Raw genomic sequence first — 24,043 nt, forward strand, 5'->3', positions numbered from 1 at the left:
TGTTAAGTGCCCTAAAGCTTGTGCTCTGGCTTCTGACCTGCAAGCCAAAGGTGAGGGTGCTCAGTGCCCGCCGCAAGCTTGTTCTCCTTTAGCTGTACAGTGGGTGAGGGGTGCAAGCGCCCCAAAGCTTGTGCCTCCTGTGAGCAGGTGAGGGTGTATGTTGGCAAGCCCTAAAGCTTGTGCTTTCCTCCTTGAGTTTCGTGCCACAGTGGCGGAGGGTGCATGTTAGCCTCAAAGCTTCTGTGTGTGCCTCCCTGATCTGCACAGCTGTGGAGGGTGCATGTGAAGTGCCCCAAAGCTTGTGCTCTGCTTCTGAGCCTATACAATGTGGTGAGGTGTGCATGTTAAGTGCCCTAAAGCTTGTCTCTCTCCTTTAGCTGTACGGCGAAGTGGTGAGGGTGTGTTAGAGGTGCTCCACAATGCTTGTGCTCTGCTTGAGCTGTACAATGGTGAGGGTGCTTGTTAAGTGCCCTAAAGCTTGTTCTCTCCTTTAGCTGTACAGTGGTGAGGGTGCATGTTAAGTGCCCTAAAGCTTGTGCTCTCCTTGAGCGTTACAGTGTTGAGGGTGCATGTTAAGTGCCCTAAAGCTTGTGCTCTCCTTGAGCTGTACAGTGGTGAGGGTGCACATTAAGTGCCCTAAAGCTTGTGCTCTCCTTGAGCTGTACAGTGGTGAGGGTGTATGTTAAGTACTCTAAAGCTTGTGTTCTCCTTGAGCTGTACAGTGGTGAGGGTGCATGTTAAGTGCCCTAAAGCTTCTGCTGTCCTTGAGCTGTACAGTGGTGAGGGTGCATGTTAAGTACCCTAAAGCTTTGGAAGCTGGCCAGCTAACCTGATCCATGACAAGATCCCATATAGGTTAGGCCACTGCAATGGTGATCTTATGATGAGCACTAACTATTAAGCCTCCCCTTGCGTAAAACACTCTATTTTAAAGTTTGACTGTTGGGAGGGTCTGTGCCTCTCTTAATGAGCATTGGCCCCTGCCGATGTTGTCTCCAACATGTTGCAAGGTGAATCATTCTAACTTTTGACTTACTTAATCTTTTCAATTCCTCCCCACTTTGTAAAGTAACTTTCTATCCTATGGGGCATCAAAACTTAGTTTTAATACACACTTCAAAGGCTTATGTTTTAATCAAAATCTACACAGAGATCCAAAGATTGCTGCTTGTTCTTAGATTTATTGTCTACCTGTTATGTTGGACATGCTACTGTGGTCTATCCTGCTATTTACATAAGCATTCTTTGCATTGTACCACTAATATTCAGCAAAGAGGCCTTGCATACTGCAGTGGACTTTGAGAACTGTTGAATATAATGTTTCAAACAAGAAACTGCTGCATTTGGTTACTTGCAGAAAGTGACCCATTTTAAATTAATGGATTTATAGCTTAGTAAATCTCACTATTTACAGTTCTGCCTTTGTTTTGCAGTGATGTTAGGAGCTGCAGGACTAATGTAAGCACCTTATAAAGTCGAATAATAGCTTTTGTTTTAATATATAATCATATTGCCATGACAGCTTGAGACACTGCACCTAATAGGGTCAGTAGAGCACATCTTCTGAATGCTTATTTTTTTTTGGGGGGGGGGGGTCCTAATTGCAATTGCATAACACTGGTTACATATATTTAATATTTACAACATTATTAAAATAAGACAGCGTGTTTATCAAGTGGTATAAAATTATTGCTGTGCTAGGACCAAACTACACAACATTCTGTTTGCACTTTGTTACACCAATTCATTGCATTTCTTTCTTTATTTTTGTCCCACGAAATGTATTTGAGTACTTAGTCTGGTGGGTAGCAAAATGTGCCGATGTATAATGTTCTTGAAGTGAAGAAGGGTGGTTCAGATATACTGCTGATTAATGATTCCCCTCATGTCTTACTGGCCTTTCTCCAAGGCACTGTCATGGAGGATGATGGGTGGGCTAAAATAATCACCAGCAGAGGTCTGCAGACAGACAGACAGGCAGATAATATGTTGCTGTTATCTAATTATATCCAAAGAAAGAGCCTGGGGTAAAAATAGGGTCAGGAAAGCAGGTAAGAAAACAGAAGAAACAAATATTGCACAAGATGAAAATAAAAATGCTGTTTAAGATTAGGAGACAGTGTGAATGAGTGAGAGAGTGAGACAAAGAGAGAGAGAGAGAGAGAGAGACAGAAAGCAAGAAACAGTGAAGGAAATGAGGGATAGAGAGAAAGAATGAGAGAGCGAGAGAGAGAGAGAGAGAGAGAGAGAGAGACAGAGAGGGGTGGTGGGAAAGAGGGAGAGGGAGAGAGAAAATGAGGGTGGAATGAAACTAATCTACCACTAGATGGCAGCAGATATTTACAGAAAAATATACCAAGTGCCAGTCAAATTATGGCAAACTTTAAACATTTTTAAATTCTAATACCTTAGTTTCCTTTGTCATACTTGTAAAATTATTTTATTTATCATATATAAACTATAAACTCAGAAAATAAGTGCTTATTGGAGAATTATATACTTATGGCAGTGAAATAATGTTCTCATTAAAATCAACCTGTCACATTATGACATTTTTATTCCCATTTTTACTGCTTGTGCTGTGTTGTATCTAAATACTGTCGGCATGCCTCTCAAGTGCCCCTGATTTTTTCAGAATGTATCAAATTTTGTTTCAGAGCTTTTGCCCTGTCCCTCAGAATATTTTTGATTTTCTAGTAAATCACTGTGAATTATAGTCAATAATGCCAGACAAAGTTTCATACTTCTATTTAGAAAATGCATGTTGATGCAAAGCCAGTTGCTCTATTAACTTTTTAAATGAATTGCAATACAGTTTAAAAATTGTCACTGATTTTGGTCTTTTGTCCACCTATTATTTATAAATTTGTCCTTGATTCTTGAGCACGGAAGTTGAAAGCTGTGTTTGGTACCCTGTTTACCAGTAAAGAATTACTGATGCACCATTATCTCTACCTCATATCCTACCATTTCCCTGGGAATGTTGACATGGAGAGTGTGGTACAATAGTGTTTGCTTTTCAGGCCTTCAGTCTGTATTTTTGATATCCTAGAACTCTGTCCCTGCCTGTTACAGGCACCAAAATCATGGCTGAGCAGCTTCCACTGCTGGTCAATACCGCTGGGCAAGTGACAAGGTTTTGATATATTTTTACTTATAACAGACATCCTTACAACATTCATTCCTGGAGGTGTTGGAAGCATAGCGAGTTACAGACATCATGGACAGAGGGACAATAATCAGATACATGAAATAATTCAGATAAGTAAACGTACTGCAGCTTTTTAAAGAGGCATGACATTTATCTGCAAAGTAGAACAGCATGAAAGGCCATGGCATAGTAACATGGCCAAAACACATTTTATCTTTTTATTTTTTCTTTCTCCCTCTCTGTTTACATGTGTGCGCACACACACACACACACACACACACACATATATATATATATATATATATATATATATATATATATATATATATATATATATATATATATATATCTGTGTCAGACACTAGTGGCAATGGTGGAAATGATGGCTTTCTTGAAAACAGAATTGTTAGCTTATTTGATCGTTTCATTTTGCGACTGTATATACCATGTTTTTGTGCAAGATCAGTGAATATCATGGTTAAAAAAGTTTCTCCTTTTCCCCACAGTCCCGTCTTGGAGTTGTCGCCATGTGTGGGGATATAGGGTAGAAGCATGATCCTTGTAAAAAATGTTGTTGCTTTGTTCATTTGATGAAACATTCTGTCAATGTAATTTCATTGATGGAATGTTGTTCAACATAAAAATTATTCAGTTTTAGTGTTATAAATATATGCATACACACACATGCACACACACATACTCTACGTACTTACTGATAGCATTTATTCTGGTTTTACATAAGCAGGTATGTATTTTAGAATTAGTGAGATGTTTTTCTGGACAAACTAGATTTCTACCTTGGTGTTGCATTTGGCAGAATGGATTTATGTGCAGCCTACATTCATACCCCATGCATGCCAGGCAGTGAACTGTTTCTGTTACCCAGTGAGGCTTGTACAAATGTATGGTTATTAAAAATATAAACAGAATTTCTGCAAATTAGCAGAACCTGATTGATGAAATTAAAGAACCACAGATTCATGTGTTACTGCGATTCTTACTCAGTACCTATTAAAAAAATTAATAATGAAGAAATGTCCATCTGTGAAAGGTTGATCATACTTTCATTTAATGGCTGTGATGCATTGCTGTTATGCTGTCTTTTAAATGTTGTAGAAAAAGCAATTCCCTAGTCTGAAGACATCTTCAGCAAATATTAAAGTTCAGGGCAGTTTCTTTTTGAATTATACAACAAATAACTAGTTTTGAGGCCTTTTCTCTTTACCAAGGTCTCTTGGCTCACATTTTATTTCTAGGTGATGTATAGTCTATGCAGGATATGTCAGAGGCTGAGTGATGTTTATAAACATTAGGGCAGCGGGGCACTTTCAGCCCCCTACTGCTGTCCTCTAGCCATTGTATCCCCATGGTTAGGGCATAACTGTGTAACACAGAGGAGCCAAGGTTTGACTCAAAGCAATTTAGTAACATGAAAGCTCATGGTTAATTTCATAGTGCAGGTGGATGTGGATAAAGCTATTAGCTATTAAACATTATAATTTCATCCCAGGTTACATTCTATCATTCTCTGCTACACTAAACAAACCATGAGACCAGAGAAGTCAGAAAGCAGAAAGATGGTTTATGTGTTGTGTGACTTACATGTTTTATACAAATAACAGGAATGATTATATTTTATTTCATGAATACTGCTGACATACAGTGTTTTGGGATGTTAAACAAGTAATTAGAAACTGTAGTCAATTTTTTTCTAGACTTTGTGCCATTTTTCCTTTAACAGTGATAATTTCTCAGTTGGCTTACAGTACCCAAAAGACTACTACATTTTTTGCACTGGATTCTCCAGAGGACATATACAAAACAAATATGATAACATTATATATTTTTCAAGTTAGAAAAATGCATTCTAGTGTACAATTATTATGAAAATATATTTCCATCTAGTTTGCTTTTGGTTTAAATTCTGTAGGTCTGTGATGAAACCTAAACTATTCCTTGCAGAGCAGAAAATGCCCCCTCCTATATTTAAATTATACATTAATGCATTATTTATTTAAATGAGCATGAAAAGTTTAAAAGAATGCTTGCAGTGTGCATTTTTAAAAGTGGTAGGAAGTATAAATGTATTCTGCATATTTGTGATGTATAAAGAATGCTATCTATCTGAGTACGGGATATATAAGAAAAGGTCGGTAAACCTAGAGTGCATTGTACATGACTGGTGTCAGATACATCCACTGGATGTGCTGTAAGAAAATGGCAGGCCACCGAGGGATTTCATGAACTGCCTTTCCTGCTTCTGGATTAGTGGTATCAGAAATATGAAGATATGATGTAGCTATTTATTTACTTTCTATGGTAACTGGGTAGTCTCATTCAGAATTTCTTGTGCCTTTTACCTGGGGGATCTAGGATTGCATCTTACAATAACCTTTAAGTAAACATTATAAAAGAGAGCAATGTGAAAATGTTTTGATTATTGTCAAATCTTGGGAGTGCAAAATGATTTCACAAGTCTGCCAGTTTATATCAACTGTTGTTTACTCTTATGCTCTGTTTTTGTTATAGTAATACGTTGTTTTATTTAATGTTATCCATTTTATTGTGTAAGTGCATCATTTTATTTTATTAATTTGATCAAGGTCACAGCTGAAAAAGGGCTCCAATAATCCAGCTTAACTATGGTACAAAATAATAAATATTTTGGTATGATCTATGGGCAATTTGACGTACTACTTTCAGAATGATGTATACGGACAATGTTTGATAAACTCACCTTTGTTCAGAATGTGAAAAATAGAGACAATATTGGTTATATTATGAGCTATAACTTTATTCATATTTTATTACATGGGTGTTTTTATGAGATAAGATGTGCCAAATGCAAACTGCATATTCAAAAATGAGAAACAGTAGAGTATGTGGTATAAAAAGATGGGCTTTGCAAATAATAAAACACCCACTGGTCAGACAACATCCTAAAGGGACTTATTAATTTACATAGAGAGTCCACAGTAAGATAGTGTCACTTATTCATGGCATTAAATTGATGCATTAATTATTTTTAAACAGAAAAAAAACTTCAGACTGTGTGTACTGAGCAGAAAATGGCAGTTAAAAAAATACCTTTGTAGTCCAACAAGGGTTCTCTTCACAAGATGTATGCCAAATTCCAAAGTATAAAAGATAAATTAAAAAAACAGAATATGAATAGGCAGTAAAATCCAAAAATAAAAAAAATCCAAGTATAAATCGTTAAGCACTTTCATCCCTGGAAATTTTGTGGGACTTCTTCAGAACCAATGAAAAGATATTTTTAACTGCCATGTCCTGCTCAGTACACACAGTGTGACGTTTTCTCCTGTTTACTGGTTTTGTTTCTACATCACACTGTTTTTTCCACAAGCATTATTTATTTTTGTTCACTAACTACAGCTCCTGGAAAAGAAAACCAGAGCAGACGTACATAGATAAGGCACCTAAACAGCCGTCTTAGCAGATCTGAGTGCAGCAGCAGAACAGGGCCAATTCACCAGTACACAAAAATCAGTATCCATTGTACTTAGTTACTGCGGATGAAGTTCATGGCCCAGACTCCGTACAGTTTGCGCAATCTGGTTCATTACCCTGATATCAACGTGAAAGTTGTAGATAACATTGTAATATGCAATGATAATGTACAACAAGAAACTCAGAATACCTCAGCTCACAACAGAGTTCCACAGTTCCAACAGCGCACTACCGAAATGCCAAAAGAATCCATAATTATAAGAAATGGTTGTCCAATAATGTTTTACATTATCAAACAAATGGAAAGATGATCACAAATTAAGAATCCTGATAGTTGTTTGGAAAACTAACAAAATCTGTACAGTAAGGTTATGGACAACTATGGAATGTTGCTGGCTCTGTAGTGATAACAAAAAAAAAAAAAAAGGTGCGCATTAAAAATGCTAAGTATACCAAAGTAATCCCCATGGTAATTGTAACATAAATTTGCAGCAGTACACACAGAAATGTCTTAGATGATCGCAGATATTTTCATATGCCATCCACTAACTTATACTATGTGTTTCAAAGCTGCAAGGCTATTTGTAATACATATATATTCACGTCACTCGTTACATTAAACTTAAGAGACAACTATGGATATTTACATAATACATGTAGCATTAAAATAAATATCAGCATGGATTTATGGATTTCGAAGGAATCTGTACATTTCCTAATTAAAAAAAAAAATTAAGGTGAAGGGCAATCACAGCCACATCACCACAGTTAACAGTTGCTAACAATGGGTTCGGGACCTGCATGGGGAACACAAGTAATGTACACACCTAAGGAAATTGTGAGATAGAAAAGAAGATGCGGAGTATGGGTAAAGAGCAGGGCCACACAAGAGGGGTGTTGGAATAGGAAAATCTAAGGGAAAGTCAGATGGGCATGGGCAATATTTTTATGGCTGGAATACTCCCCATTTTTTTTAAAGAGTGGAGGGAAAGGTAAACATAGGAAGAGAAGGTGTGAAGGTAAGCACAGCAAGGCTGGAAACAAAAAAAAAAACAATAGTGACCAGTAGGTTACACAGATGGCACACTGCACAACACAGGCATTGGAAAGTTGTCAGACAGGGTGGCGATGCATACCAGCCATGGTGAAATGCAAAAAAAAAACTATGCACTATTGCGTTAGCACATGTCACAAACTGTGTGGCAGTCATACCTGGATGTGCATGGCCAATGGTAAATGTGTGTTGTAGGGTAATGAATAAGGATCACAGTGCACATTGCAAGAATAAATACATATCCAAGTAGTCTGTCAGCAATGCAGGTGTTAGCCAAGCACCATCACAGAGGAGCAAATGTAGGTCATGCAATGGTACACATCTCCAGAGAACAGAAACAAACCTACGACCATGCATGTGATAGGCAAACAACCAAACACAGTGCCAAACAGAAGTACTGTAGAAGATCAGCAAAAACTGCTACATACACAAGTAGGTGTACCCAACCAAAATAAACATGTAATGGAATGTGTGTATGTTGCCCACATATGCCACGTCAAAGGCAACACACAGGTCTACATGTGTAGGTATGTGTGTCAGTGGTATAAATGGAATGTACATGAAATCAAGGTCAGTATTACATACACCAATGATATGTAATAATATGTTAAAATATAACAGGACAGAATAATGAATATAGCAGGTTGTGCACATGGATGTGAAAAAACTACATTGGCAAACACACAAGTAAAATGAGAACAAAGACGTATTGAAGCATTAGCCGGCAACTTGTGTGCACATGTCCCACATTGTAAACTTGCCATACATTTGGCATGTTCACTGTATCAAATTAATAAATGGCAATGGAGAATAGTTTTGACAAAGGTAAACATACCTGAAATAAATACTAGGGACATATTAAGATGGGAGAGAGGTGGACAACCTGGGACCACATAATGGTAAAGCAAGATACAGTAAGTTGACACAATGCAAATGCATGTGTAAAGCACATAGGGTGCTGTAAAAGACATAGACACATACATCTAAGCAAATAGAAAATGTATGTCAAATGGCCAGATAGAATGCTGAGGTCCACAAAACTGGACACGTATAAAACACAGATGCACAGTAATGTGCAATAATGTCACATCAACATACATAGGTGAGTTAAAAACTGCAATCACATACACGTATACTATCATGCAAATGTTAAATAAAGAAATACATGTGTATGACAACCACACTGCTCTTTACAGAGCAGCGGGCACCCATCTGAGCATCAAACATATCAGCAGTGCATCACTGAATACTCACTTGTCAAAAGTACATTTCTCTGTCACTTTGTTTTGGATTATGTGCATACACATTTACAATCATAATGTGTACAACTATTTATGCAAGGTGTACACCAATATCACTACATCATGGGTGTGGAAATGATGCATACAGTAACATGTTGTAATTTACTGTGAAAGAATGTGTAATCTGTAACACTGTGTACAGATTAACATTACCTTGCTGTCTGATGCAGTCAAATAAGCAGGACTGCACATAGACAGGATATAGCTGCATACCACATAGCATCAGTATTGCCAAACCATGACACAACACCACATCGTGATAGTGGGACATCCAAAACCATGTGGAATGACACGTCTGTATGTTGCACATACCTGATATGGCAAAACAGACATCCAAGGCATGTGAGAGTCTTAGTGTTGGATCCAAGGCATGTGAGACTAATAGTGTTAGATCCAAGGCATGTGAGAGTGTTAGTGTTGGATTCAAGGCATGTGAGAGTGTTAGTGTTGGATCCAAGGCATGTGAGAGTGTTAGTATTGGATTGTGCACAGCATATGATCTGAAGTAGTTAACTTCATTTGGTCATCAGCCTATGGGCTTCGGATTCAGATCAGATTCGAGATGGCAGTTTCACCAGCATCAGATCTGAGCTCCAAGCTCCTCCCCTTACCCATAACACCACTACATCTCCTTCCTTTCCTCAGATCTCATTTACCGTGGCTTCACCTACAATGTGATTCATTGAGCTCCAGGCTGGTAGGACAGTTTTTGGGGTATTTTTCGTGTGTGTGTGTGTGTGTGTGTGTGTGTATGTGTGTAGAGCTTTTTGGGTATACTTTTGACCCTTTTTCCTTACCTCCCCTTTGCATTCTCCATTAGATCTATTCTGGCAGCAGCTCATAAGTCATCTACCAGAAAAGTTTACCATAGCAAGTGGAAGCGTTTTTCTATCTGGGCTTTTTAGAGGGATTTAGATCTGTTTACGGCTCCAGTGCCAGCAGTTTTTCAATTTTTAGTACACATTTTCAGCAGGGTGCCAGCTCTTCTATGGTGAAAGTTCAACTGGTTGCCATTTCTAATTTGCATGTAGGTGAAAACATGGGGTCTTTAGCTTCCTCCAGACTCTGCAAAACCTTTATTAAAGGCACCTTTCTTTTAAGGCCTCCAGTTAAGGACACTATTCCTCCTTGGGACCTTATCTTAGTTTTATAGGCATTAGTTGCTCTGCCCTTTGAGCCGGCTGCCTCTGTGGACTTGAACGTTTTGTCTTGGAAAACAGCTTTCCTAGTGGCTATCACCTCAACTAGGAGAGTGTCAAAACTTCAAGCATTATCTGTTAAACCTCCTTATATGATTTTTCATAAAGACATGGTGTTACTTCGGACTAATCCTTCTTTTTTGCCTAAAGTGGCTTCAGAATCAAATATCAATCAATCAGTCAATCAATCAATCAATCAATCAATCAATCAATCAATCAATCAATCAATCAATCTACCTGTCTTTTTTCCAAATTTTCAGAACAGGGGGGAATATAAACTACATTTGTTAGATGTACATAGGCAGTTACATTTCTCCTTACACAGGACTAGGCCCTTTCGCAAGTCTGATCAATTATTTGTATCCTTCACTAGACCCTTTCTCGGCAAACCAGTTGCCAAGGTGACTATTGCCAAGTGGATTTCCCTTTGCATTCTGCAGGTTTACAAAGATAAAGGTATGCCTATTCTTGGGAGGGTTCATGCCCATTCTAACAGGTCCATGGCTACGTCAGCTGCTTTTTTCTCCAGAGTATCCTTGGACGATATTTGTTCAGCGGCTACTTGGTTCTCATCTCAAACTTTCATTTCTCATTATAGATTGGACATGGTTTCCAGAGGGAGAGCATCTTTTGGCTCTGCGGTACTCTGGAATATTCTTCCATGAGGGCCTCCCAAGGTTATGGTAGCTGGGGACTCTGTTCCACAGGCTGATGACCAAATGAAGTTAACTACTTCAGATAAAAAAGTTATGTACTTACCATAAGGTTTCATCTAAGTAGTTAGACTTCATTTGTTATTAACAGTCCCTCCCTCCTTCCCCCTGGCCTTGTTATTGGGTTCTTTCTCTTGAGTGACTAAGAGATAGTACCCTTTCAGTCCTCTTGCTTTTACTTGTGGGTCAGGTTTTGCTGATTGGGCTCATGTGTTGGGTGGCAAACTCGTTCTGAGGGAAGGAAGGAGATGCAGTGGTGTTATGGGTAAGGGTAGGAGCTTGGAGCTCTCATCTGATGCTGGTGAAACTGCCGTCTCGGATCCGGCCCAGATCCAAAGCCCAAAGGTTGATGACAAATGAAGTCTAACTACTCAGATGGAATGTTATGGCAAGTACATAACTTATTTTTGCCTGCCAGTTATCCTAGTAAGACACATGTTTACAGGGTGCCTGTTGCATCACTAAACTGCTGCAATGCAAGGACAGCTGAATGTGTGAGGGCAGTGTAATATGTTAATGTGTCATGCACACACTGAAACCAAAGTTAATGTCACATGATAGTAACACAAAAGCATGATGTACACTTGGTATGCATATGTGGGCAGTGTAATATGTTAATGTGTTGTGCACACACTGAAAACAAAGTAAATTTCACATGATAGTAACACATAAGCATGACATACACTTGGTATACATACACAAGAGTCCTGTCAATGACATGGCAAACACCATGTTGGCAGCAGAACACAAGTGGAGCATACAGACAGTACCTTCTGACCACAGGGACCAGGTTAATGTGGATCAGACTCCCAAACGATCTCTCAAGTTATCATCCTTAACAAATCCTGTATAGCCAGTGCCATCTCATTGAGGAAGGTTCCCATTATGTCCCTCATCTGTGTTATGAACACATTGATCATGACCTCGATCTCCTCCGAAAATTGTCTGTATCATGGCCATAGGGACTTTTCCTCTGGGGTTCAGGCAGGATGTCTTGTGCAAGGGCAGGTCCAGGCTCCTCATGATTGTTGTCATCATCATCACTGTCTTCTTAGGATAATTCAGTCAGTGGCCTCGCACATGCACACTGTCATATTCATTTGGTGAACGTCCCTGGGTACCATGCTCTGTAAAGATTAACTGCAACACAAAACAGAAATTTACACATGAACTGAGTCACATCCATTATGGGCACAGTTACCCATGGGCCTATATGTCATACTCCTTCAAAGGACAATAGTAGTCTTTCCTGAACAATTCCATATGTCACACATCACATGTCATTAGCTTTGTAAAAATATATGACTAGTCAACAAACATTTTACTGTCTGTATTCAATGATATATATATATATATATATATATATATATATATATATATATATAAATAAATAAATATATATATATATATATATATATATATATATATATATATATATATTTCCCTTTAGAATCTCAAATTGCTGAAAGCTTGAAATTCATAAGCTCGAGCCCAGAATCTCGAGTTTTCAGCAACTCAAAATTCTAAAGCGGACGTAAAAGACATGCAAACATGTTTTTACAATGTTTTTGCAGGGGGGCAAGCCCCCCTGCACCCCCACACCCCCCTACTTAAATATACCAACTCCGAGATCGCACTACAATGGGGATGAGGGAACTCTCCTGTTCTGTGCTGTATACAGACGCGCACAATGGGAGAATTTCCGTTCCTTCGCTATAGTGTGGTCACGGAGCTGGTATATTTCAGCAGGGAGACTGCAGGGGGATCTCGGCCTCCTGCATACGTCAGTAAACTTCCTTTTTTTTTTGTTGTCTCCCCTTTGCAAGTTCGAGTTACTGAAACTCGAGATTCTGGGCTCGAGCTTATGAATTTCGAGCTTTCAGCAATTCGAGCTTGTGAAGGGGAACTATATATATATATATATATATATATATATATATATATATATATATATATATATATTATATATAGATATATAAGTGGACACAGCATACCACTGTATAAATGAGGAAAAAGTTATTGGACACTGGCACATCCTATGACAACCTTCTGAGACAGGCAGTATGATATTTGACTAACGCACACATCAATATAATGAGTATAGCACTAACAATGTGATATGATCAATCAAAAGAATTTTAGGCATATCAGAATGTAATAAATCTGTTAATAGCAGTATTGCACATGCATAAGTGTATGCATTCTCTTCAGAAAGAATCAGGAATCAGAAGGCTTACAAAACAAATATTTTGGAACATGCTTGCTGATTATGAACAGATGCTATCCAATGGGTACCGGCTCAAGTGTCAGTCAATCTAGGCTACAGGAGTGTTTTAAAAAAAAAAACAGACAGAAACAATGTCAATGCTGACTTGCAAGGTGTGCTGATTATGAACTGCTGTTATCAGACTGGTACATAATCAAACATCAGTCAACCTAGGCTATAACAATGTTTTGATAAACACACCCATAGTGTGTGAGACAGGTGCAACTCGAATGTTGAACTGAAGGCATGCCATATAGTCTGCAAACAGCTGTGGTACCACTGTTACCACATACTCCCATTCACTCTATGAATAGGCAGGTCATGCACAACAGATCAGTCATCTGAAAACGCAGTCAGACATACAAATATACCAAACCATGCATCATAAGCAATAGTCAAAACACTTACACTTTTATTTAAAACATTCACTATACTGCGGTGGTGGTGCTGCGGTAGCGTTGTCGCCTCATAGCAAGACGTTGTCCCGTTCGATTCTCAGCTAGAGCGTCTTCTGTGTGGAGGCATACGTGAATGGGGCATGCCTTCGTTGAAGGTTGTGCATCAGGGCTGGTAACTAAAAATCCACTACCAATCATTAGCGGACCGGAGTTCCGCTGTGGCGACCCCTAACCGGGAAAAGCCGAAAGACACAAACAAACTTAATAACCTGTGTGTCAGACACAACAAACTGTTATTCAGGTTGTGGATATATTGTTAAAAAATATGTACTGACAAAATGGATACAAAAATACAAAATACATTAACACTGTTAGTTTTATACACAGTTGTAATGATGGCTACCATTTGCTGATTTTACTTACCTTACTGATGCATCATGGGTAGTCCTAAATTCTAATCAATAAACATGTAATTTTGAAAAATACCGGTCTGAAAACAATGGAATATGCATCTCAGTTCATAATATATGTAAAATATTCAATATACCTCTCTCCCCCACTGCTGTTCAAGCCTCTGCATCCTCTTGATGTACATCGCTCTGTTCTGACTGTGGCCCTCGTATTCTGAAATAAAAAACATTAAAAATTGTTCCTCAAATAACAAGGATAAGTATTTCACAACACACTTTGTAGGCTGTTCTTCTTTAGAATATTAGATAAACACAGTTGTAACATTCAGGTATTAACACTGTTAAGCACAGATTGGTGGCCATGAGATTCAAACCAGCAGACACAAACTACATCCAAAGTCTTACCATGAGACCTATCTGCCTCCCTAACACATCTTAACTGTAAACGCATATATCCAGGCAGTGAAAAGACTTAATGTTATGACATCATCCTAATGAGGATGGTTTACTAAGTGTGATCTTGGCTTAGTATTGCAAACTATGAACATGTGCTGCTCACATAGCTAAACTGTTTTTAAATTCCATTCATGTCAGCACTGTGTTCTGAAAATTTAACAGTAATGGAGAACATCCATTCCTTAACAGTGTGACAGTGTCGTGTCACATCCAGCTTCTGTGAGCAGAACCATAAATGTTGCTGTACATTATGGACATAAAAAGGTATGTTTGAGGACCATTATTCCTTGTGAAACTGCACATCACTAATTAAATACATAAATCTTCCCTGCTCTTCACTGCAACTGTTAGTGTGCCCATCACAATCCCTCAAAATATAGAGGCTGACTCTGTTCTACTATTGACTTCAGTATTTTATGACAAAATGCTCCTTAATCGCATTTTATAATGTATACAATATTAATCTAAAAATTGCTCAGGCATATAAAAGGATTTACCAAGATGTATTACCCCTGCTGTTAAATGGCTGATGTTAAAGGAATGTTATTGATTATGGATATATCAGTAGGAATTTGATGAATAACCATGTTATTCACAACAACACGCAAAATATACATTAATATCAATACGTGTAAAATGCTTTGGCTAAAGAATATTACGGGTATAAGAAATCAGTATAACAGTTTAAGATATATGTGTCCCCTTTCAAGACTTGAACACACAAAATGCAGACATGGTTGCCTGCATCCATACAAGCTGAGCTAACACTTAGCTCTTTTTTAACAGTCACTGCTCTTCAAACAATGTTGTTCAACAACTGATGTTATCAGGCCATTACGGACAAAAGTGTTATTCATAGAAAGACTAAGATCAGTGAGTCATTACCATGCACAGCATAAACCTTAATATAAACTATTGTAATGTGGATTTTAAAGAAATAAAATGGGTGAAGTTAACCAAGGCAACAGGTTTCCCTGTGTGGTTTGGAATTCACAACATGCCAAAATGTACACATATTGGGAAGTTGCTTCACAGGCCGAGCTAAAGTTCAACTAGACTGTCATTGTGCACAACAGGTACTGAAGGTGTTTCTTAGAAATCCTGTAAAGAATGGCAGAATACAGGAAATGCATACAATTTTAACACCTCTCAGAGTTAAGGCATAACAACTATCAACACATACAAGATATGTTTAACCAATGGCATGGGCATTAATGTTTATGTTAAATAAATGCATCTGTGTACTTGTGTAGAAAGAATGATGTAAGTAAGTTATATATGTGTTTGTCTTTCACCTTATAATGGTCCAATAAGTAATACAGTGGAACTATGACAGAAAGCTGCGAAATTCGCAGTCATCAACGGCCTAGGCTCTATAAGTGTCAGTGATGCACAAGGACAGGGGTATGTGAAATGATGTGGTTAGATGTTGTAAAACATATTTACATCTTCAAAGGACATACTTAGGGTTATTATTCAATTATTAAATAAAGTAACAACATGGGTACTGAACACATAGCCAGGAGGGCAGTAAGTACAAAGTCTATTGAATTATCCTCATGAGCTAATTCCCACAGCAGCTAAAATATGGTTATAAAAACATCTATATGATATATATATATATATATATATATATATATATATATATATATATATATATATATATGGGTCAAATAGTTGAACTGTAATGGAAAACTACAAAATGCGCAGTCAGTCATCCATGGCCTAGCTGTTATAAACGTCAGTGATGCACGAGGACAATGGCTATGTGAAATTATGTAGTTCAATGTTGTAAAATATATATACATCTTCAAAAGACATAGTTAAGGTTATTATTTAATTATTAAATAAAATAACAACATGGGTATTGAACCCATAGTGATAAGGGCAGTTAAGTACAAAAATTCTCACAGCAGCTAAAACATGGTTATAAAAAATATACATGATATATACAAGTCAAATAAATATTTGTAAAATCTGTTGGGATACTAAGGAATATGTAGAATATTGGTACTTACTGTCAGGATCCAAAGACTGTCTCTGTACCTTGTTGAGCTTTTTTGAATCTCAGCTGCGTCCCTCCAATGCAGGTCATCATAGTGGTGATGAACCTTCACTCCAGTATGGTAAAACTCCATCCTCAGTTGATACTGTCTTGCGATCTGGTTTCACATGTTGATCATAGTAAAGTTCTTGGACCTGGATCTCATCCTCTGCTCCAGTACAGCATATATGGTCAACATCTGTGTTGTCTCCTTGTTGGTCCAGTTGGATGCATGGACACGTCACAACCTCCTCAATGTCACTATCATGATTTTCATTTAGTAACTATCTGAAAAATAGAAAAACACAGAAATGCTCACTGAGGTATCACTTAGTTCACAGTTAGCAATGGTCTGATCAGTAAATGCCTCAAAATCAATATTTGAGAGTGGCACTGATGTCATGTTCTAATATTATAGGAAGATAACGGGCATGTGACACACATGATACCATTTATCAATATCTATTGGGTGTTTACACAGAACATATGGGTCTTTCAGCACATAATGGCAATTTATGCGGATATGCATGAATGGGATTCAAAGCACTTGGATTTTAATTAACCTTATTCATTATGTATAGCAGAAATGGTGCTTACAGCTTTATGCACACATTAGGTGCACTTTGATTCTGTGAATCTGATTGAAAAGTACATTGGCAACTGGTGGAATTTCTGTACTGGTAATTAACACATATGTTAAAGTTAATCATTTCAAAAGGTACATGTTTAAAGTCATATTTAGTCAAAATTGTAATTTTAACAGAGATTCTTAAAAGCACCTGTAGTCATGTTGCCTTGAAATGTATGCATGCAGGTTTGTTCTTCTAAATATTTTTGTTCAGTCCCATATACAGTTGTGTAGTCACTAGTCAGACTTCTGATACAAATGAAAACAGTGTATGGGCGAGGTTTTATGGATTATCGGCAATTTGTACTGGTAATTCCTTGCACTATCTGTATCTAGTATGTGATGTTGATATTATGGATATTTTTTGAATCATGTTTCATAAAATGAATATTTCTTGAGTGATGCTTCTTAACAAAGGTGTTATCACTACTGTCTCAATTTACTATGGATCTGTACTACCTACGGATCCTAGAGTATTCTGACACTTTATTTAAGTTGTTTAATTGTTAAGCGATGTAGTGTTTTAATGTGAAATGCAAGCAGACTGTGTTGGCATGATGCTGTTGTCACTGAACCTCCCTTCAACATATATGTCCAGTCACGAACTGTACAGATGTTACAAGTTATGTTGATTTTACAGATGTTGTATGAAGCCATTGTTGATACTTTTCACACGTTATGTTCGTATTTCTCATAGACAATGTTATATAGATGTCTGCATTGCACAGGACTGCATAGTGTTTATTTAGACATATGCTGTTCACAGAATCAAATGCATAAATGCGCTTATCCATGCTTATCAATGTTTTCCAGATGACCAACCATTCTAGGGGTGACAACATTCCCCCCAGGAAAATTCCATCATCATTGATGCTCTCCGTCAACATGGATGGAGACTCCATGGCCATTCAGGGGACACTGTTTGGATAAACGAAATCTGGATGGACCTCACAAACATGATCAATGCATTCGGAGACCACATCCAATTTTGTGAGGCCTGTAGACATTGTTGCTCAAACGGGATTCTTCATGCAGCCAACAGAGTGACACGTTATGACAGATCAGGGGATGCCACTGGTGGTGGACCACCACTGCTCCCCCCAATGACATCAAAACTTTTTTGGCATCACTGCATACAGCAAGAAGGGAGTGACAAATCCCCGTTGATGGGATTGATGATGAGGATCCAGGATGGATATATATGTATCCATGTTCAGTACAGGGAAGGGATGAATATTTTGACACTCACTGCACATTGCTTCAGCATGCATATTCATGTATCCCTGTGTTTGATTTACAGCAGCAGAGTTGAGCCATGAACAAACTTCCACACAGGATGAAGATGATGAACATCGGTATAATTACATGTAGTGGTAGATATGAGTCACAGACCAAGCAATGCAAACTACAGTTGTAATGTTTATTGCATTAATATTCAGAGTTCCATCTACTTTGGGCCTATGGCAGGGAACAACAAGTGAGTGTCTCTATACTGTTGCTGTACACACAACCTTGTTAGTGCCCCCACCTCATTTAATGGCACTGCTACAGGTACATCCAGTGAAGAGGCAAGCCACGCATTATCAAGTGCAGAAAGACCAGGTATGTTACAGTGACATTGTCAGAGCTTTTAGTAATGTTTAGCACACTTGATGACTGACATCTTTGTCAATATTTGTCAATACAGGCCCTTCTGATGTACAGTTGCAACATCCATAACATGAGTATCTGCAGCCCATACTGCTGTGTTGTATATGTGATGTTGTTAGCATTAGTTCTGATAACTACATGACTGTGCTATCTTTCTCTTTACTTTCCCACTGCAGGATCCACAGTACAAACCACAACCTCAACAAAGAAGGACTCCTCAAGTGCACATATGACTGGTATATGTATGCCACATATGCTGTATCACCTGGTACGTGTTGTGAATGATGTGATCTGTAATGTCTTTTTTTTCCCCTAAACTAGTTGAAGTCCAGCAGAGCGGAACAACAATAACATGTCATGGGTGTCTGCCATATTTGTTGTTACGCTTTTATGCATCACATATGTCATGTATGTTGGCCATGTTAATAGATTATACAGTTATGGTATATACATTCCATAAAACCTACATACAGTAGACTGCAAGTGAAGTCAGTAGCATTTGTAACATTGCAGTGAAATATACATGCCAATTTTCTTTTATATCCATCATGTGCTGTAGGCACACTGTCCTGATGTGTGTCTTTGTATCTTGTAGCACATCAACTGTCTTTATCACCCAGCAGCCCATCCAGTGACCATGATATTGTTCATGATGTGTCTTAGCCTGGTGGTATGGCCCCTGGCACAGAGGACCTTCAGTTTTCTGGAAAAGCCATCCATGAGGCTGAAATTGATGTTGCTCCAGATGTATCCTCAGATGTGGAGGTCCATTTGTCAATGCAGTCATATGATGATGACACAGTGGATGTTGAACAGGGTGAGGCCATTGGTCAGCACACCACAGCACACCACAGTTGGAAGCGCTACACAACAACCAGATGTTGTACATAGCTAGGTGCCATCTGTCCACCTCCTGCTGCAGGCAAAAGAATAGTTACAGCTACGGCATCATTCAGACATCCATTCACTTGTCTATGCCACAGATTGCGTGGCACACCAGATACTTGTAATGCATGAGTACAAGAGCACAGAGATGGTGAGATTATGGTGGAATTGGCTCAGAATAAGAGTCTGATAGCTGTGGCATGGTCATTGGAAACACTGGCCTGTAAGGTACTGCAGCAGTGCCCTACTATAAGTAAGATTTTACATTCCATGACTATGCACAACACATTGCAACTTGTGGGAGGCAGGCTACTTGTCTGCAGAACCACCATTTGCTATCAGGACCTGTCTGTGGTCCAAAGCTGTGCAGATGTCAACTGCTGGCACATCTGCTGAGGTCCTGCCAGTCACAGGCTTTCACTTTGCAATCAGGCTACTTCATCTCAGCATAGTGTCATCCCCCCATCATCTCCTCTGTGGAGCAACCAGAGCAGGATGTGTCTGTACATGGTTATAGCAGGGCAGACCATGGTGTGAGATGTCAGCAAACTCTACAAGACTGCATTAGAGTGTGTCCAGCAGTATAGTACACATACCTGACTCATATTATTTCATACTACTGTACTGTATGTGTTTCTGAAAATAAAATGCCTGCATGATGTTATACGTGATTTCTCTTTTTTGTGTTATGATATTGTAAATATATCTAAGTAGGGAACAGGTGGAGGAGACCCTGGAGAGATGGAGATATGCTCTAGAGAGAAGAGGAATGAAGGTCAGCAGGACTAAGACAGAATATATGTGTGAGAATGAGAGGGAGGATAGAGGAATGGTGAGGATGCAAGGAGTAGAGGTGGTGAAGGTGGATGAGTTTAAATACTTGGGATCAATAATTCAGAGTAATGGTGAGTGTGAAAGAGAGGTGAAGAAGAGAGTACAGGCAGGGTGGAGTGGGTGGAGAAGAGTGTCAGGAGTGATTTGTGACAGACGAGTACCAGGAAGAGTGAAAGGGAAGGTCTACAAGATGGTAGTGAGACCAGCTATGTTATATGGATTGGAGACAGTGGCATTGACAAAAAGGCAGGAGTTAGAGCTGGATGTGGCAGAGTTAAAGATGTTAAGATTTGCACTGGGTGTGACGAGGGTGGACAGGATTAGGAATAAGTATATTAGAGGGTCAGCCCAGATTGGAACGTTTGGAAACAAAGCCAGAGAGGCAAGATTACATTGCTTTGGACATGTGCTGAGAAGGGATGCTAAGTATATTGGGAAAAAGATGCTAAGGATGAAGCTACCAGGTAACAGGAAAAGAGGAAGGCCTAAGATAAGGTTTATGGATGTGGTGAGAGAGGACATGCAGGTGGTTGGTGTGACAGAGCAAGATGCAGAGGACAGGAAGAAATGGAAACGGATGATCCGCTGTGGTGACCCTTAACGAGAACAGCCAAAAGAAGATGATAATGATGATGATCTAAGTATAGTATTGATGTGTGTCCCTTATTGTTTACCATACAGTGATAAAACGAACTGAGTGTGTATGCATACTTGTGTCAGTTTAGGCCTGAGCTGATGGTTTTTTTTTTTTGACAGATTTGCTTATGTTCATGTTGGAATATGTTATGATTACATTATGTCTGATGCTCAGTGTGTATATCTAGTGGGTACTTGCCATGAGATTCAGTCTGTGTTGCTGTGGTGGGGCAACACCTGAACATCAATGTTCAATCTGTGTACTCATGTACATGTGGCTTGTCATGACTCAGATTTCTGGGTCAGAAGCTGCTTTGTTGCTTGGGCCGACTTGTGGTCACACCCTCTGTAGTCCACACCTGTGACTTCTGTCTCCCATGTCCCACTGTTCCTCCTCTGATACCTGTGGGATGTCCTCTTCAGACATTTGTGTTTTTTTGAGTAGTTACCCACACCTGCAGTTGGAAGAACACCATCTGTTTGGGTCAGCACATTGTCCAGCAAGGCACCCACTGTTATCATTTGTGCTGCCTTATCAGGTTTGTATTGAAATGCACCCCCAGATTTGTCTAGACATCCAATCCTAGTTTTCAGTACACCCACTACAAGGTCTATAGTTTTTCTGGTTGTCACATGTGCTCTATTATAGGCCTCCTCTGCAGGGTTGGATGGTTCATGGTACGGGGTCATTAGCCACAGCTCAAGAAGATAACCTCAGTCACCTGTTATGGTGAGTAAAAACACTTTTCTTCATACTGGATATTGTTGAGAGGGAGATCCCTAACTTACATCCTAGCTGTGTTCCTATACTTACCCAGAAACAATCTCTGTGGAATTTCACCTTGCTGGAATGCAACCCTGAGTCCACTTTCCCTCCAAATGGCAGCATCATGGACACTTCCTGGATGTGGTGCCATGATGTTTTGTTATGTGCCATCTGCTGCACACACAACTTGGCAGTTGATGGATGGCTAGCTCATTCTGTTCATGTATTGGTCTGCTTCTGGATGTACTGGTGACTTGAAAGGTATATGTGTGCAATCTATTGCACAGAGTACATGAAAGAAGTTTGAAATGTTGTAGAACTGGTGCATTACATCTCTCTGCTCCATGGGTGTGGATGGGAAATGTATGTAGTCATACAACTTGCTGCACATTGCTTCCAGGAATTTAGGAATTTTGTTAGGATACAACAGGCAGCTGTCTGAGATACTCCCACGACATCCCCCATGTGTCTCTGGAATGTCCCAGATGCGAGTATACCAAGCCTGAGACACACTTTAGTTTCAAGAAGGACGGGGTTTCCTTGCTAGGTCTGTACAGACATGTGTGGGGCACAGACATTAAAGACAGCCTGCACCATTTGTTTGTCTAGATGACATCTGTCGAATATTTTCCCAGTCTGACAACTGTTTTTTTTTTTTTTTTTATCAAATTTCTTTTTTATTGAATATTTTCACAAAATATGAGGAAGAAGATAAACAAGTCATATACATGTGGTACAGCTGATGTTACAGAATGCATACCATAAGCAAGTCTTCTTTTGGTTCCTCCCATTAGAGGTTGCCTCAGCAGATCATCTGTTTCCATTTCTTCCTGTCCTCTGCGTCTTGCTGTGTCACACCAACCACCTCTCTCACCACATCCATAAACCTTATCTTAGGCCTTCCTCTTTTCCTGTTACCTGGCAGCTTCATCCTTAGCATCTTTTTCCCAATATACTCTGCATCCCTTCTCAGCACATGTCCAAACCAACGTAATCTTGCCTCTCTGGCTCTGTCTCCAAACCTTCCAACCTGGGCTGACCCTCTAATATACTGATTCCTAATCCTGTCCACCCTCGTCACACCCAGTGCAAATCTTAACATCTTTAACTCTGCCAAGTCCAGCTCTGACTCCTGCCTTTTTGTCAGTGCCACTGACTCCAACCCATATAACATAGCTGGTCTCACTACCCTCTTGTAGACCTTCCCTTTCACTCTCACTGGTACTCGTCTGTCACAAATCACTCCTGACACTCTTCTCCACCCACTCCATCCTGCCTGTACTCTCTTCTTCACCTCTCTTCCGCACTCACCATTACTCTGAAGTGTTGATCCCAAGTATTTAAACTCATCCACCTTTGCCACCTCTACTCCCTGCATCCTCACCATTCCTCTATCCTCCCTCACACACATATATTCTGTCTTACCATTCTATGTGCATACCATAAGCAAGTAATAATAGATATTGCACACTTTACTAATTAACATTCAAATTAGGTAGATCTACAATTTTGTATGACTACAAGGATATGCTTATATACTGTGATTAGTCCAAGAACATTTATCATATAGCAGTTCTCTTGTACATTATTTTGCAATTGCGAGCAGTACTAGAGGTATGGCATCAACCTATAGAATGATAATAATTTACTCTACTGTACTCTGTATGCATGTATACAAACATGTCACCTTAATTATTGTGTTTATTAATTTCAACTAAGTGATGTGTTTACTATCCTTACATAATTAGCATTTAACTTACTGTTTATGCTAGAATATCAACTAATGCTTTGCAGTACCACTGATGTAGGCTTGGTTCTTCTGACTTTTTGTATAAAGCTTCTTGGCCAATATATGTTTTTTCACCATGCTTTTACATTCTGACCAGGTTAGTCTTGATCTGTTTATCCAGTTTTTCGCTATGTAAGCTTTTAATAGGGTGCATAGTGTTATTATAATGTGTTTAGAGAAATTATTATTATTGGATTTGAATACATGTAGTATAGCTGTCTCCCATGACAATGTGCATTTTGAATAGCCTGATTTCTCTAAAATGAATTTTAGTGAGCACCATAGTTTATAATCTGTTTTGCAGCTCCAAATGATGTGGAGAATATCTGCCTTTTTATTAGGACAAAAGGGGCAATGTAGTGACTTGGATGGATTGAATTTGTTAAGGTGAA

The sequence above is a fragment of the Protopterus annectens genome, chromosome 13.part0, assembly GCF_019279795.1.
Source record: "Protopterus annectens isolate FY-2018-M chromosome 13.part0, PAN1.0, whole genome shotgun sequence".
Lineage (NCBI taxonomy): Eukaryota > Metazoa > Chordata > Ceratodontiformes > Protopteridae > Protopterus > Protopterus annectens.